Below are 7,074 nucleotides of genomic sequence, written 5' to 3'. Positions count from 1 at the left end.
CGCCGGCTGGGGCTGCCCGGGGTAACCGCGCGCGCCCACCGCGGCCGAGGACGGTGCTGCCGAGGCTTGGGAGCCCAGCGAGCAGCGGCTCCCGGGGACCCCAGGAGGGCTGTTCCGTGGAGCTTCATTCACAAAAAAAGGGCCCACAACCCTCCTCGGGACCCGCAGACTGGGGCTTTTCATTGGTCAGTGGTGCGTGACGTCACGCAGACTTGGCCTTTCTACAGGCAGGTACCCGGTGACGCCATAAAGAAAAGTCTGAGTGGTTCCGCCAATCAAAAATAAAAGTGTGCTCGCGACCCTCCGCCTACTCCCAACTTTTGTTTCTTCTGTGTTCTTCCAGTGCCAAGACCTCAGGTCCCAACTTCCTTTAATGAGTCACCAAAGCTTTACACAGCCCCACCCTGGTAATTTAATGCCAATTCTTTGGCATGTATATTAAGTATTCCTGGGTTTTCCTTGTAATCGCGCCAAGTGAAAGGGACTCTTGCCACGGCTGCTGGTTTGGGAAAAGAGTGTGGACTGATTAAATTGTCCGCCGCTCAATAGACTTAAGGAAAAGTTGGTTTCACAACTTAAGAACTATTTAAATCACCCATACTCTTTATCGACGTATGTTGTGCCCAGTATTCAAAAAGACTAGGGCTTTTCTCAAGGAGGCGATAACCCGTGGAAACAAGATATACCGTAGGGTTTGCCTTGTAGTTGATTTTCTTGGAGTCCAGCACCCGCATTTAACTGAGTAATTTTATACACAGTTGTTGAGTTTTTCTTACATAAGGTGTTGACAGATCCAATTGTTGGAGTATTGAATGAAGCAAGTGGCAGATTTAATCCTCGAACTTGAATTTTGCAAACTGGAGTCCTATCTCTTTTTCTTCTGGGTTAAAATAATGCCTGACACTTCTGAAAAACGAAACTGTCATTTTGGGGAGACTTTAAGCAAATTTCCATGGTAGCGTCTAAAGAGGTAAATAGATTGGAAGGCACACTTTAGATTTCATAGCCCAAAATTTTACGTCTCGCAATCTACTCTTAATTTTTCACAAGCATTTTAACGTTTTATCCTGCAGTTCAGCAATAACTGCCAGCCTCTAGGAGAGGATGAGGAATTTTAGTCAATCCCCCTGCAAGCCTCTCAGAAATGCAAATTTGATGGAGTACCTCCCAGAGGGGCTATTTGACTTCTATTGTTGAAGGCCTTTACCCTTTAGCACTGCTAATTAAGGAGGAAACGGGGCTGGGGAAAGACGGTTCTGCATCACTGACTCAGCTGAACAGTCTGGAACTACAGATCAGCTACTTAGGCCAGAAGCTTAGTAATCAAGTTCTTTCCTTCCCTGTTTCCCCAAAGGAACTCAGTGAAGGCCTTAAATTAAAAATGGTCTACCTGTTTGTCTGCAGGAGCAGCTATGAAGCAAAAGACTTGGAAGTTTCTAGAATGCTATGCAAATGAGTCCACTGTTAAGCAGAGACCTATCCTCCCAGGTCCTCTGACTGGAAAAAGGAGGCTTTTTACTGGCCTTAGGAAAGTAGTGGAAAGGCCACCTCTTCTAAATTAGCTGAGATTTTGCAAGAGTGAGTCTTTTGTTTTGTTTATTGAGGTATAATTGACATATACCGTTATATTAGTTTCAGGTGTACAACATAAGGATTTGATATTTGTATATATTGCAAAATAACCACCACAGCAAGTCTAGTTAACATCCAAGTGGGTCTTGTTTTGAATAGATAGATATTACATGGGAGTTTTCTTCTTGGCTCCCTAGAATTAAAGAAATTCAAATACCCCATGACATTGTATTTATTTGAGGTGACTTATCTAAATGTCAAACTAAGACTGAAGTGCCAGGAAGTTCACATTTTCTTTCACCTTCAAATTTAGTGTTTAGACTGGAAATTCTAACAAAATGCATATGATTCTAATAAATGAGGGGAAAATATAGTAAGTACAGATAATTATACTGTTTAAGCATTTCCACATTTTTGAAACACAGAATTTTATGCTTTTGTTACTATAACATTGTTAAGAGAAAGTATATAATTACAGTTGGTAAATTTGCAGAAATGTCTCACATTCTTGGGAATAGGAAGTTCATACACTAAGCACGAACATTGAAATTCTATTTTTATTTTTTTTAATGTTTATTTATTTTTGAGAGAGAGACAGACCACAAGTGGGGTAGGGACAGTGAGAAAGGGGGATACAGAATCCAAAGCAGGCTCCAGGCTTTGCGCTCTCTGCACAGTGCCCAATGCAAAGCTCAAACGCCCCAAACTCAAGTTCCTGACCTGAGCCAAAGTCTGTCACTTAACCAACTGAGCCCCCCAGGTGTTCCTACCCATGGAAATTTTAAACCCTATTTATGTTTTGGTATTAGGTCATGTTTAGGTAGTGACAGAAAAGTGCTCTTTCTTACGATATTTGTTTTTTGTGTGTTGCACTTCTCTTGAGCAATTTGACTCTTTCTGACATTCAATAAGCTAATCTCTAAACTCTAAGAAATTGGCCATAAGGAATACAGTTGAGTTTGTTTGGTTGATTGGTTAGTTTATTGTTCACTGTTTGGCCATTGATCATAAAATTTTAGAGCTTGAAAGCACATTAGACAATATTTAATCCAAAGCTGCCATTTCACAGTGAGGACATGGGAACCCACGAAAGTGACTGACAGTGCAGGGCTGGAGTGAATACCTAAACATTCTTCAGGATTCTACTTGTCTTTTCTTGACCTGAGCTTAGAAAACAGATGCATCTGGTTATAATCTTCAGCATTATAGGCAGCACTGTGAAAAGCAAAAAAAGCTAGGGAAGAGGTTCTCTAAAATATTCCTTTCTCCTAGGTAGAATCACCCTGAAAAGACTACAATTATGGAAGATTTTATTAGATGTATACTTTAGTTAGGTCATACTCTGAAAATTTGTAATCTTCCCCTAAAATTAGTAGAAACTGGTCCATAGATATTTTATATTACAATTTCAAAGGATAGTAGATTTGGCTATCTCAGTCTCTAGAGCCTGTGACAGAGTTGTAAGCTGGAGATAGATATTGGCTGTAGAGTACTTAAAAAAATCTTTTTAAAAAAATATTTATTTATTTTGAGAGAGAGAGAAAGCAAGGGAGGTGCAGAGAGGGAGAGAGAGAATCAGAAGTAGGCTCCGCACCGTCAGCCCAGGGCAGGGCTCAATCCCACAAACTGTGAATTGTGACCCAAGCCAAAACCAAGAGTCAGTCCCTCAATGACTGAGCCACCTAGGCACCACTAAAAGTAAAATCTTAAAAAAACACTTTTTTCAAATGACAGTAAGTTTCAATTTCAAATGATAAGTGAATTACAGCTTAAATTATGTGAAGATAAGTAATTTTGTTTAAGGTCAAATTTCCATAAAGCTAAAGAGTTTAGGTGGCAGGTATATGGGAAAATAGACACACACTGAAATCTTCACTAGCATATTTAAAAAGAGCTGGTTATAGGGCACCTGGGTGGCTCAGTTGGTTAAGTTTCCAACTTCAGCTCAGGTCATGATCTTGCAGTTTGTGAATTCAAGCCCTGCCTTGGGCTCTGGGCTGACCGCTCAGAACCTGAAGCCTGCTTTGGATTCTGTGTCTCCCTTTCTCTCTCTGCCCTCCCCCGCCCATGCTCTTTCTCTTCCTCAATAAATAAACATTTTTTTTAAATATATATATATATATATTTATTTAAAAAGAGCTGGTTAGGGGGCACCTGGCTGGCTGAGTCCATAGAGAGTTCGATTCTTCATCTTGGGTTTGTAAATCCGATCCCTGTGTTGGGTGCCTAAGAGATCACTTAAAAATAAAAATTTAAAAATACATAAGTAAAATTTTAAAAATAAAATAATTTTTTAAATTTATTTTATTTTTGAGAGACCATGAGCATGGGAGGAGCAGAGAGGGAGAGAGAGAGAATCCCAAACAGACTCTGATCCCATGAACCTTGAGATCATGACCTGAGCTGAAACTAAGAGTCAGATGCTTAACCAGTTGAGGTACTCAGGTGCCCCTAAAATAAAATCTTTAAAAAGAAAAAAAAGAGTTGATTTTATTTCATTGGATAAAATCTCCCACATTTTTGACCCTGAGACTGAAAATCTCTTAGAATTGTAAAAAGGGGAGAAAAATGAATATTTAGTAAGCTACTATCACATGTTGGACGCAGTACAAGGGGCTTAGATGCCCTGTTAGATATTTTTGTTTTTATTTTGTTGATATTATTGTTTTTATTTTGTAGGTATGGAATCCCTCATTTGACCAGGCAAGGCATTTTTCCCAGATTCTGCAGTGAGTTTGATTTGAAAACCCAGGGCTCTTTCTTGGGGCCAACACCATTCTTCACAGGTTGAGGACAGAGTTTGGAGGGATCTTACCTTGTAGGTATGTTTTGAGATAACCTGGAAAGTTGTGTAAATGCCATAAATTTTGATTAAATTTGGGAACCTCAAACCACATGCTACCATTAAGATTTTTAAAACAATATTCCTGATGTTAATTTGGGATTTGTTTGTCTGGTTGGTTGGTTATATATACTTCTTCCCATACAAGACAATAACAACAATGACAACAATAATAATAATGGCATGCTGGGGCGGAAGAGACTAGAGAATGGTGAGAATTCTGGCTATACTGAGTCTTGAGATCAGAGAATGACTGAGGATGTTTTCACCCCAAAGACTAGGCCTGTGCCTAGGGCACTAACTGAGCAGCACCCAGATCTCTCTCACTTTACCTTTTGAAAAATGCTAGCATGCATTTGACACACTGTCAGATGTTTAGTGTACCAGTAGAGTAGAATTTAGTAGTCTGAGAGAAATGGAAAAGAATGCATGAAGATTAGCACATATATTCTCTCCTTGGCTAAACGTTTCTCCCAGGATGAAATGAATATACATGCTCATCCTCATTAGTAGCTTCTAAATTCTGGGTCTTACTTTGTTATAGGGTCTTTTTACCTCAAAGATTCTTGACGTATTTTTCTTTTTCTTTGTTTTTATCCCGAGTGACCAAATAATGCATGAATGTGTGATTGTATTTTTAAAAAATGTAAATAAAAAGCAGAAATACATACATATTTATATATATATAATTATCCTCCACCCTTATACCCCAATCCTACCCTCATATATAACCACCTATAGTCTGTACTTAGATTTAGAAGATTTTTAAAATAAATTGTTTCATAGTGTGCAATTGTTCTATGAACTGGTTTTTTTTCTTTTTTACTTAACACTGCATCCTGAACATTTTCCTGTCCTTATAGCCAACTCCATTCTCTCTAATGGCTCCATATATTTCCCTTGTATGTTTTCCATAATTTATTTTCCTATGGATGGACACTTAGGTTGTGGTGGGCGACACTATTACAAACAGTGTTACATTGAATATCCTAACATATGTATATCCACAGAAGGTAGAATTGCTGAATCAAAGAGTATCCACTTTTTAAATTTTGAGAGACACCAATAATATTTTAGAGTACTTGTTTCTGCACACCTTGAGATCACTAGATATAACCAATATTTTTAAGTTTGAGAATAAAAAGTAATAGCTTACTGTAGTTTTCACTGCATTTCCCTCATCACTAGTAAAGCTGAGCATATTTTTTTATAAGATGTACACTTAAGATAGCATACGGGCGCCTGGGTGGCTCAGTAGGTTAAGCCTCCGACTTCAGCTCAGGTCAGATCTCACATTTGTGGGTTCGAGCCCCGCATCAGGCTCTGTGCTAACAGCTAGCTCAGAGCCTGGAGCCTGCTTCCAGTTCTTTGTCTCCTTCTCTCTCTGACCCTCCCCCTCTCATGCTCTGTCTCTCTCTGTATCAAAAATAAGTAAAACATTAAAAAAAAATTTAAAGATAGCATACATGTCTTTTTTTTAACATTTATTTATTTTTTGAGAGACAGAGAGAGACAGATCATGAGCAGGGCAGGGGCAGAGAGAGAGGGACACACAGAATTGAAAGCAGGCTCCAGGCTCTGAGCTGTCAGTACAGAGCCCAATGCAGGGCTCGAACCCACGATCTGCGAGATCATGACCTGAGCCAAAGTCAGATGCTCAACTGACTGAGCCACCCAGACGCCTCAAGCTGAGCATATTATAAAGTGGTCAGTATATTTTCTAAGAATTTCTTATTCATGTCATTTGCTCATTTCTCCATTTGTTTTCATTTTCTTTTAGATTGTTGAGAGTTGTTTATATATGATGGATATCAGCTCTTCAGCCTTTGTTGATGTTACCTAATCTTTGTTATATTGCTCTATTCATGTTGCTGCACAGTTTTATGTGTTTTAATGTCTGATCAATTTTACCAGTCCTTTTTTAAAAATATTTTTAAGTAATCTCTCCACTAACATGGGGCTTGAACTCATGACCCCAAGATCAAGAGTTACATGCTCCACTGAACCAGTCAGGTGCCCCTTGCTAGTCCTTTTTTAAGGTTTCTAAGTGTTGTGCCTTAATTTTTTGTGTCCCAATGTTTTAAAAGTATTCTTTATTTTCTTTTTCTTTTAGAGATATTATTATTTTTAGTTCTTTAATCCACCTGAAATTTATTTGGACAACATATGATAAAGTAGGGATCTATTCTTTCCCAATACTTTTTATCACATAGACCCATCTTTTCCCCATTAATTTGAAATGCTACCCATAAATATGGACAGTTCCTTTAAATACTATAGCCTGATTCTAGTCTTCTTTTTGTTTTTTAATCTGAGAGAGCACACATGTGTGCGCATAGGTGCACACACGAGAGAGAGTGGGAGCAGCACAAAGAGAAGGAGAGAGAAAAATCTCAAGAAGGCTCTGTGCTGTCATTGCTGAGATCATGACCTGAGCCAAAACCTAGAGTTGGATACTTAACCAACTGAGCCAACCAGGCGCCCTGAAATTGTGTGCTTCTTGATGAACACAGCATCAGCAATAAAATAGTAGAACCAAAAATAATTACTCTGAATCCAATCAAGTCATGAGATCAGATTTCAGTTTACAGGACATTTAGGGATTAGGAGGAACAAATTAAATGACTTCTAAGAAAACACTCTAATGTGAGACTTCCAAC

The sequence above is a fragment of the Suricata suricatta genome, chromosome 13 (genome assembly GCF_006229205.1).
Source record: "Suricata suricatta isolate VVHF042 chromosome 13, meerkat_22Aug2017_6uvM2_HiC, whole genome shotgun sequence".
NCBI classification, from domain to species: domain Eukaryota; kingdom Metazoa; phylum Chordata; class Mammalia; order Carnivora; family Herpestidae; genus Suricata; species Suricata suricatta.
The sequence above is the reverse complement of the archived record's forward strand: the minus strand, read 5'-3'. Positions refer to the sequence as shown.